At 40.0% G+C, this 11088-nt stretch overlaps 1 protein-coding gene across 1 annotated transcript in view; it reads right to left on the bottom strand.

Moving 5' to 3' along the window:
• Nucleotides 1-8293: 8293 nt before the first annotated feature.
• The window catches only part of nxph2a (neurexophilin 2a), a 60068-nt gene continuing 57273 nt past the window's right edge, over nucleotides 8294-11088 (bottom strand). The window contains exon 4 of the mRNA XM_088353637.1: nucleotides 8294-10659. The gene's annotated coding sequence lies outside the window, so the exon portion shown is untranslated. The remainder of the gene's footprint in view (nucleotides 10660-11088) is intronic.

Genomic DNA, 11088 nt, shown 5'->3' with positions numbered 1-11088 from the left:
CACACGTACTGTTCAGATCCACAAATACATTTATGATATAGATAGATAGATAGATAGATAGATACTTTGTTCATCCCCGAAGGGAAATTCACATTTCCAGCAGCATCCCTGAGCTGAGAACAATCGAGAACAATCGAAAATAACACGGGAGCTGCTGGAGTGGCTGCCATTTGTGACGGCGCCGGAAGAAAAGATTCAATTTGAATCATGTACAAACAAACAAACAATTGAATCATGTACAAACAATTCATGTTTCAATAAGTGGAGTGTTAATAAAATGGGGGGAAAATATATACCAAACATCTTAAGTGTTGGATTCCACATCTTTTCAGGCTGATACCGGTAATCAACTCTTGGTAGTCACAGAGACCGATACCATGAGTGCAGACAGGTATGTTACCTCTGTAACTCAAATAAATGAATACCTATATATCGTAGCATGATATGTGTTTAATCTATGTTTTTATTAATGGTACTTTATCACTCTTTTTTTTTCAGGTTCCTAATTGTTTGATGGCCACAGGAGGGTTATTGATTCAAAGTGAATACCAATATTTCAAAAAGGTAATTATGGTTGTATGCACATTTTTTCAGACCAACACTAATACTTAACTCTTAGACTGATACCGTTGGTACATACAAGGATGTTCTTAGAATGAATGTCGTCAAATCATAGCATGATATATATATATATATATATATGTAACCGCGTTGTACGTGTCCCACCAAAGATCCACATTCACGCTGGACTGGATGATGAGGTTTTTATTATTACAGTTCTGCAAATGGATGAGTCACAACATTAGCTTTTTCTGCTGGGTTTGATCTCTTTGATCTCTACAAGGGGAATTAATATTTAGTAAAACAGAACCAAAACGAAAATAAATCAAAACAGCTTGACAATATCAATCACATTACTATGCATGGTGAGAGATTTGTCAGCTGGGGTTATAATGTTTAAAATTAACTTATTTTGTGGAGCACCAAAAGATATGTCTTACCTTTGTAGTACTCTGGTTAAACTGACAAAACCCCGCCTCCTGGTCACATGTTAGAAGCCAAAACCAAACCCCACCCCATACCAGCAGATGGCACTGTTGGACTCAGCATTGCAGGACATTTACCAAAAACTATACACATATTTTAGCAGGAATTTCAATAAAATAAAAGTTATTATTACACCCGTTACATATATATATATATATATATATATATATATATATATATATACACACACACACACACAGTGAAGAAAGTAAGTATTTGAACACCCTGTTATTTATCCACTTAGAAATCATGGAGGTGTTTGAAATAGCATTTCCACTGTGAGAGAGAAATTGTTCAAAAATCATGCATTGTGATTTCTGGATTTTTTTGCGCACTGCTCGCACATTCTCAGCGCACAAGAAAATCTAGCCAGCGCACAAAAATGAGGGCTCAAAATTACTTAAGAAGCGACTTAAGTCAAAGTTACAGTGCATGAAGGTAAAAATACAAAGATTACCCTGACGTTGTGTCCTAAATGCGGTATTTTGAAGTCGAACGAAGTTGAGTAAAGTTAGTAGAGTATGTCGAGAACCGGCTTCTTGGGCTCGGCTCACTAAAAAGGAACCGGCTCTTTCGGGTCCTGAACGGCTCTTCAGGTTGTTTTTGCTTCTTTAATCCCAACATGACCAAATATTAAGTAAAATTATGCACAAAACGACTTAAAGGAAGGGGGGAATAGAACAAAAAAGAAAAAAAATACCAAAATGAAAAAGTAGTGAAAAGCTGAGAAAAAAAGAAAAGGAAGATAAAAAAGAAGGAAAAAGAAAAAGAAATGTAGGAAAAAAGTAAATAGAGAATAAAAAGAAAAAAGTAACAGCTCGGAAAAAATAAACGCAATGAGATTTTTTTTAAGGGAATTAAAAAAAAAGTAGAAAATAAACACTGAAATAAGAAGAAAAAGTTTGTGTTGCATTCAAATAATTTCCAATTATATCAAGTAAATCTGGTCGCCAACATGTTACTTCCACTAAAAAATGTGATTAAGTACAGTTCTGCATCTTACAACCGACTAAATAAGCCCCCAAAAATGTTAATATTATGCGACAAAATATATCAGGAAATAAAAAGAAATGGATATCTTGTGAAAGAATTGTAAGAACAAACGACGTTTGTAGGCCGTACAACCTTTGCAATCGTACATGAGTCAATTCATTCAAAAGAGAAAAATAATTTTGCATTGCCGCAAAATGTAACGTGATGTCAAGTTTTAGACATGTTTGATAATTAATTATCTTGCCACGCTTGGGATTATAGTGGCTCACTGTTGTTTCAAGCGTTGCTCACCGACTTTGTGTGAACGCTCAGACCCGTAAGGAAAATTACAGGGAACATTGCTAACAAGCCCATTCAAGATGGAAACATTAGTTTTGTGTAAATCTTTATATGATAATGACTTTGATAACTTCAAGACAGAAATGAGTAATTGAACAAGTATCTTTCTATTGATCAATCTCCATCTCTCTCAATTTGGGAATCATGTCCCCCTAAGTGTAGATAATAAAAAAGAGAGGCGATGGAAAGATGCGTCCCCGTCGGTCAGGCCGACCTGGTAGCGCCTTGATGGCGGAGGAGCGGATACATGGCCCTGATCAGATAAGAGTAATGGAAGCCAATGAAAAGAAGCCTGTCACTGCCGCCCCAGCGGAATGGATGTGCTCCCTGAGGTGTACTTTTAGTATCACATGCGCCTGCAGAAACACATGTATTAGCTATTAAGAAGCGCCACTAAAAATGTGGATTATAGAAAACACTCACACGTATAAATATACAGTGCAGTGAAACAGTATTTTCCTACTTCCTGATTGCTGTGTTTTTTGCATATTTATCACTGACAAAGGTTTCAGATCCACAAACCTATTTTAATATCACACAGAGACAACGCAAATAAAAATGAGGTTTTAAATCAGGGGTGTCAAACTCTTTATCTCAGGGGCCACACGATAGAACAAACATTCTCTCGGGGGCTGGACTAGTAGATTGAGGAGAAATGAAAAAAAAGGGGAAGAAATAAGAGAAAGAAAGGGGGAGACAAGTAAAGAGGGTGGGACAAAGAAAGACAAAGACAGACAGAGACCGAGAAACAAAAGAGATAAAAAGAGAAATGGTGAGAGAGGGGGAAAGAAAGAGAAAGGACAAAATCCAAAGAGAAATGGAAAGGGAGAAGGAGAGACAGAGAGGAGAGACAGAGAGAAGGAGAAAGCAAGATGGAGAGAAAGAAAAGAGAGAAAAAAGAGAGCAAAAGAATGTAAAAAGACACAGAAAGAGACAAAGAGGAACAAAGAAATAGAAAAAGAGTGAAATAAAGAGAAAGAGAAATACAAGGAGAGGCACCTGGCTTTGGCAACAAGTGGATACATTTCAACCTGCAGTTCATTTTTCTCTTGCACTTCTCTGAGCCTTGGCTCGCGGGCCGGATTCAATCCCTTAGTGGGCCTGATCCGGCCCGCGGGCTGCCTGTTTGACACCCGTTTTTTTAAATGTTGATTCCAATTATGAAGGCACATTAAAAAAAACAAAAAAAACTTTTTGGGTCCTACGCGAAAAATAATTCCCCCCTGAACCTAATAGGGAGTTGGGGTCACATACCAGTAATTAAACGCTGACGATAATCGGTAATGAGTCATTCACAATGGTGTGGGGTTATTTAGGCCCACTCTTCTTACCCAGGAGGGCACCCCAAAAAAATCAGGGTCATGGAAAAAAAAGTTTGAAGCCTTAAAAGTGTCGTAATATGGTTAAACAATACAATACAAAAGCAGCATAAACCAAATTTCCCAAGAAAAGGGGTAATTCTGTTCTGTGCCTATCTCCAGTCTCATGGTGGCTCCCCAAACCTCCAAGTGGAATGTTCGATTTAACTCATTCGTAAACACCTCTGCAAACATGGCATCGGAACGGCATCAAGAGTCTGGACGCGGAGAAAAGAGAAAACATAAGAAATGGTCGATGTTGAAATACACAAGCTCATTATTGTACCATATTTCCACATCCATTTGGTGCACTGTTTTAAAGGGCGCGCTATCCTTGGTTCGGATTGTTTTTTGTCGGCTCATATGGCGCACTGGCCTATTAGATGCCAGTCTAACGTCATGGCCTCGAAACGGCAACAAGAGTCTGAACGCGGAAAAAAGAAAAAAAAAGAAGAAATGGTCGATGTTGTAATAAAAAAGCTCATTATTGTCCCGTATTTCCACACCCATTTGGTGCACTGTTTTAAAGGGCGCACTCCTTTGTTTGGATTGTTTTTTGTCTGCTCATATGGCGCACTTGCCTATCGGATACCAGTCTCACGTGACGGCCTTTAATACCAAAACAAGTGTGTGGATTTAAAAAATAATAACAATTAGTTTAAGTGTGGTTTAATCAAGTATTTATCACAAAGTAAAACAGCAGAATACAACAAAATTGTAATGAAAAAAATAAAAAAATTAAACAAAGCCCTCAAACTCCGATAGTGAATGATAGTGTAACCATTTGTGCTTAGGGCACCCAAATGGCTAGCAACGGCCCTGACAGAAACCTACTAACCATGGCTCTAGTACCCAGACCTCTTACCCTAGGACACAGGTGTCAAACAGGCGGCCCGCGGGCCAGATCAGGCCCGCTGAGGGATTGAATCCGGCCCGCGAGACAACGCTCAGAGAAGCGCGAGAGAAAAACAAGCTGCAGGTTGTCAACTATGTCAACTTGATGTTGCCAAAGCCAGGTGCCTCTCACAGAGACACTATTTGTCTCTCTCTCTCTTTCTCTCTTTCTCTCTCTTTCTCTCTCTGTCTTTCTCTCTCTCTTTCTCTTTCTCTCTCTCTCTTTCTCTCTCTCCACCCTGCTCTTTGTCTTTCTTTGTGTCTTTTAACCTTTTGCTCTAACTTCCTTTTTTCCTTTTCTCTATTTTCTCTCTTCCTACCCTTCGTGCTTTCTTTTCTCTTTTCTCCCCTTCTGCTTTTCTCTTTCTCTTTGGATTTATTTCTTCCTCTCCCTTTCCCCCCCTCTCACGACTTTTTATCTTTTGTTTCTCAAACTCTCTCCCTCTCTTTGTCCTGTCCTCTCTCCTTTTCCCCCCTCTTTCTCTTATTTCTTTATCTCTCTTTTTCTTTCTCTTAAATCTACTAGTCCGGCCCCTGACAGAATGTTTGTTCTATAGTGTGGCCCCCGAGTTAAAATGAGTTTGACACCCCTGCCCTAGGATTTGCACTAGGGCTGAACTTACTTAGGTTATATGTTAAAAAAAATCAAGTTTTTTCCAAATGTGAAAAATCGACTCGTATATTTAGTCTATGGTAAAATTAGATTTCTGTTTAGGTAAAAGTTGGCCACTTCCTGTTACAAACAAGTTCTTTTCGCGGTTATCCTGGAGACTCTAAAAATAGAGCACACGATAACGTCTTCTTCTTTTTAACGCCAAAAGGTCGGCATGTACGGCGGTAAATGTCAAGACCAACAAACGTCTCTAAGATTAAACCAACTTTAATGTCTTGGATTGATAACAACAGAGAAACCAAAAGTGTTTTAAAATCAGTACTTACGTAGGACAGGTCTCTTCCGGGACAAACTCGAAGAAATAATGAGACGGTTCTTAAGCAACGGCGAAATATTTACAATTTCAGGGATCTGTACAATTGTTTTTTTCTTCGGAAAACCAACAGAACTCACGTTTTTTGATTCCATTTCTTGGTGGTCCGTGTCCATTTTAACTCGAACTGGAAATGACACTCGTGAAACAACCAACCAATCACGATTCGGTATAATCAGTTGGGTTGACGTCCCTTTAATTCCGTCTCTTGGACCCCCCTCCAAAAGTTCAATAAATCAGAAAGTCAAATAGATACATAGGACATTTTTCTACATGTTATACAAACACCAGAAGGACCGGTTGACTCCATGTACAGGATTTCTTTGTCACTTTTATGACTTTACATGTGAACAAAGACAGTTTTTTTTTCTCTTCCATACACACAATTTACACCAAAGGAAAGAGGAACTCTAAAGACATTTTCTTAGAATACAGTGTTCCAAAAGTTCCAGGCACATTTGAAGTCTCCATATCTCGTTAACTATGAATGGTTGTAAGATAAAAGTTGGGGATGGCCTACGTGGGGTCAAAAATGACCCTATGGGTTGTTATTCTTCAAAATAAAGTTGTGATACTTTCTGGTCCAGGTTATCAACTGGAACAAGATTGCCATTACCTGGACAGGCCACACAGCCCCACAGCATGATGGAACCACCACCAAATTTCACTGCGGGTAGCAAGTGTTTGTCTTGGAATGCTGTGTTCTTCTTCCACCTTGCATACCGCCCCTTGTTATGTCCAAATAACTCAATTTTAGTTTCTAGCTTTGTAGCCTAGATGGTAGGGCGCCCGTTCCGAGACTGGGCCAAGTCATACCTAAGACTTACAACATTGGTACTCATTGCCTCCCTGCTTGGCGCTCGGCATTAAGGGTTGGAATTGGGGGGTTTGGTCACCTAATGACTCCCAACACAGCAGTTGGGTCTAAAATGGTGGCGCCCTGTTTGGCTGCGGCTGCATCGGCTCGTTACACCTGACCCGTACAGTTAAACTGTGTCGACATTTCGTTCTGTATGCATGGTTACAAAGAAAGACAATAAAAGTAAATTTTATTCTATTCTATTCTACCAGTCTACAGCACCTTATTCCAAAATAAAGCTGACTTGTCCAAATGTACATTAGCATACCTCAAGCGACTCTGTGGCTGTGCACAGAAAAGGCATCCGTCGCATTACTCTCCCATGCAGCATCTCCTTGTGCAAAGTGCGCCGAGTAGTTGAACGATGCGCAGATACACCATCTACAGCAAGATCATGTTGTAGGTCTTTGGAGCTGGTCCGTGGGTTGAGTTTGACTGTTCTCACCATCCTTCACCTCTGCCTATCCGAGATTTTTCTTGGCCTTAACTAGAACTGTGCCTGTGAGCTTCCATTTTCTCACTATGTTTCTCACAGTGGAAATTGACAGCTGAAATCTCAGAGCTAGCTTTTTGTTTCCTTCCCCTGAACCATAATGTTGAACAATCTTTGTTTTCAGGTCGTTTGACAGTTGTTCTGAGGCTCCCATGTTGCTACTCTTCAGAGTAGATGCAAAGAGGAGAACAACTTGAAACAGGCCACCTTAAATACCCTTTCTCGTGATTGGCTTTACTGTGTATGTAGGTCAAGGGTCAATGAGTTTACCAAACAAATTTTGTGTTCCAATAATTAGTGCTAAAGTTATTCAAATCAATAAAACAACAAGGGTGCCCAAATTTATGCACCCGCCTACTTTTGTTTAAGCAATTATTGCACACTTTCTGTAAATCCTATGAACTTGATTTTACTTCTCAGGTTTGTCTGCGAGATGATATATTTAACTGAAATTGCTGATCTGAATTACCAACAATTTATGAAGGAAAATCTTGGAAAATGATCAGGGGTGCCCAAACCTTACGACTGTATTTCCCCACCAATTTTCGAGTATGTACTGGTAGGTCATATATCTCTGGGTTAATTCCTTTAAGTATTTTGTAAGGCTATTGATTTTTTTGTTTTCAGACCCATTAACGGAGTTGACTGGTGTGCTGAAATTTGCGAAAACGGAATCATGGACTGTTGTTCAACATGCATTTAGCAGGAAAATTTGGAACGGAGCCACCAGAGAGGAAGTCCATGGTGAGATGGAGTGATTAATTTGTGATAGATGGGTGCTTAACGTGAAGTCTCTTAGCTTTAGAAGATCTGAGTATGAACTGCTTTCTGGTGGAGCCCCTGTAAATCGATCGGAAGAATCAGTAGGGAACTTGAATGTCCTACAACAACTGTATGGCGTGTCTTAAGAAGATGACTGCACATGACAGCTTCCATGCTACAGTTAGTCCAACTGTTGAAGGACACCAACTCTTTGTGACTTTTGCATTGTAATGCCACAGAAGATAGAAGATGGGAGGATTGGACTACCAGCTTGTTTGTAGTGATGAAGCGACTTTCCACGTAAATGGTAAAGTTCACAAGCATAACACTCATGTAGGGGATACTGAGACTCCACATGGATTTCTGAGAATCCACATGAACTTCTGAGGATCCACATAAACTTCTGAGGATCCACATAAACTTCTGAGGATCCACATGAACTTCTAAGGATCCACATGAACTTCTTGAGCATCAGGTGATTCCCAAAATGTGAGTGTGTTTAGTGTAGACCAGGGGTGGCTAACCCGGTCCTGGAGAGCCGCAGGTCTTGCATGTTTTGGAGGTTTCTTTCCTCCAATCCAGGTGATTCCAATCACCTGGATCAGGGGTGTCAAAGTCATTTTAACTCGGGGGCCACACGATAGAACAAACATTCTGTCGGGGGCTGGACTAATGAGGTAGGAAGAATGAAAAGAAGAGATGGACAGAAAGACAGAAAGAAAGACAGACAGAAAGAAAAAGGACGAATGAAAGAAAGAAAGAAAAAGGAAGAATGAAAAGAAAAGATGGAGAAAAAGAAAGAAAGACAGACATAAACAAAGAAAGAAAGGAAGAAAAAAGAAACAACAAAAAAAAGAAAAAGAGAAAGAAATAAAGAAAGAAAGATAGAAAGAAAAACAGAAAGAAGGAGAGACAGAAAGAAAGAAAAAAGGAAGAACGAAAGAAAGAAAGAAAAAAGGAAGAATGAAAAGAAAAGATGGAGAGAAAGAAAGAAAGACCGACATAAAGAAAGAAAGAAAGAAAGAAAAAAGAAACCACGAAAGAAAGAAAAGGAGAAAGAAAAAAAGAAAGATAGAAAGAAAGACAGAAAGAAGGAGAGACAGAAATAAATAAAGAAAGACAGAAAGAAAGAAAGACAGAAAGAAAGGAAAAAGGAAGAATGAAAGAAAGAAAGAAAAAATGAAGAATGAAAAGACAGACAGACATAAACAAAGAAAGATAGAAAGAAAAAAACAACAAAAGAAAGAAAGAAAAACTAGTAAATTAAGGGGAAAGAAAAAGAGAGAAAGAATTCAGAAAAGGAGAGGGAGAGAACAAGAGAGAGGGTGGGACAAAGAAAGGGAGAAAGAGAGAGAGGGAGAGAAAGAGAGAGAGAGAGAGATAAAGGAGATCGCGAGGCAGAGAATGTTAAACAATAGAGATAAAAAGAAAAATAGTGAGAAAGGGGGAAAGAAAGAGAGAGAAAAAAAATAGAAAGAGAGAAGGAGAGAAACAGAAATTGGGAGAAGGAGGAGGTTGATGCAAAAGAAAAGACAGAGAAAAGGAAAAAAAGGAAGGGGTAGCAAAAAAAGGTAAAGACACAGATAGAGAAAGAGAAGAAGAGGAACAAAGAAAGCAAAAGAGAGACAGAGCGAGTGAAAGAGAGAGAGATAGAAGGTGAGAGAAAAAGAGAGGACGAGAGAGAGAGAGTGAAAGAGAGAGAGAGAGAAGAAATAAATACAAGTACAGCGTTTGTGGGAGGCACCTGGCTTTGGCAAAATAAAGTGGACTTATTTCAACCTGGAGCTTGTTTTTCTCTTGTGCTTCCCTCAGCTTTGTCTCACGGGCCGGGTTCAATCCCTTAGCGGCCCTGATCTGGCCCGCGGGCCGGCAGTTTGACACCTGTGACCTGGATTGTTATCAAGCTCTCACAAAGCTCGCTAGCAAGCTGATAATTGGCGTCACCTGTGTTGGAGCAGAGAAACCTCCAAAACATGCAGGACGTGCGGCTCTCCAGGACCGGGTTGGCCAGCCCTAGTGTAGACCGTCCACTCTTCTTAGAGAAACAGTCAATAGTGAGATGTACCTCCACATACTGGAAAACTGGTTAATGGATAAATCGGGTGAGGGATACTCTGGTGAGTTCATTTTCCAGCAGGATGGGGTGCCATCACACTGGAGCCTCAGGGTTGGACTGTTTCTGAACACAACATTGCCAGACAGATTGGTTGGACGGTCTAAGCAGAATGATCTTGGTGCTTAAAATGTCTGTACTATGTGTACTGTGACTCAATGTTAAATCTAATCAACCCTGGTCATACTGGAAGGGGGATTACTACTTGTGAGGCCCCTTATCAAGGTTTCCTATTTTCCTGTGGTTTTGAGTTTTACCTTGCCCGCGTTTTGTATTAAGATCAGGGGATGTTGTCATTGTAACCTGTGCTGTCCTTTGAGACATTTTTGTGATTAAGGACTATACAAATACTAACACCATGGGATTTATTTTTGTGGGTATGTGTGAAAGGATTGGTCTACGGTCCCCCTATTCCAGGAGACGTGGATGAAGGAACTCATAACAGAAGCTGTTGCAACCATTGACAATGAAAAGCTGGGATGCTCTTTCCTAAAAAATGGACTACCTGCTTAAAACAAGACCACATTTTTCTGAACTTTCCATCCCTCATAGCTTCCGAGATATTCAATGCCAAAACGCGCCCAGGACTTTTGGAACACCCGGTCCAACACCCCTCCTGCAAGGATCTTTTACTGTACAGCTGATTGGCTCAGGTGATGGATATCATACATACTAAGGTGTGACAACACATCAAATCTGTAGTTTCCTGTTTGTGTCTTAGCTTTTTAGATCTCCGGGCGGAAATGTCCTGGTCATGAGATGTTATCGCCACGCTCACATTGGTTGCGAATACAGCACGATGCATTCAAGTATATCTGGAAAACAGAGCAGCGATGGAAAGGCTGATGAGACCATAGAGGTACGCGAATGGGATAACATTTTCGGTAAAGTCTGAGCGGGTCAACGAGTGATTTTCAAATACTGCATCACATTTCTGCCAGAATGTAGTATCGGACAAATGGAAATACTTCCTTAGACGTTCGGTTTTTCGGAGTAAGGAGTGGCACATGAACGCACCCCTCCCCCTATGGCATTGCCGTCAACAGAACATCTGGTCAACATGATAATTAGCTTTATCATATGCTACATTAGGGGTGGGGGAGGTTTTACGGGGTTATGTTTTTGTCAACACTGCAAACCAGGTCAAAATGCCATTTTTTCACTCTACACGAGTCATCTGCGGGAATTACCGGTAGTTATAAATAAAAACAATTTTGTTGCTGTCATGTGAAAAAAAAGTTTTA

Source organism: Urocampus carinirostris, chromosome 14, assembly GCF_059441175.1.
Source record: "Urocampus carinirostris isolate Australia breed hairy pipefish chromosome 14, RoL_Ucar_1.0, whole genome shotgun sequence".
NCBI lineage: Eukaryota > Metazoa > Chordata > Actinopteri > Syngnathiformes > Syngnathidae > Urocampus > Urocampus carinirostris.
Note: the sequence above shows the minus strand (reverse complement) of the source record. Positions and strands in the feature narration are given on the sequence as shown.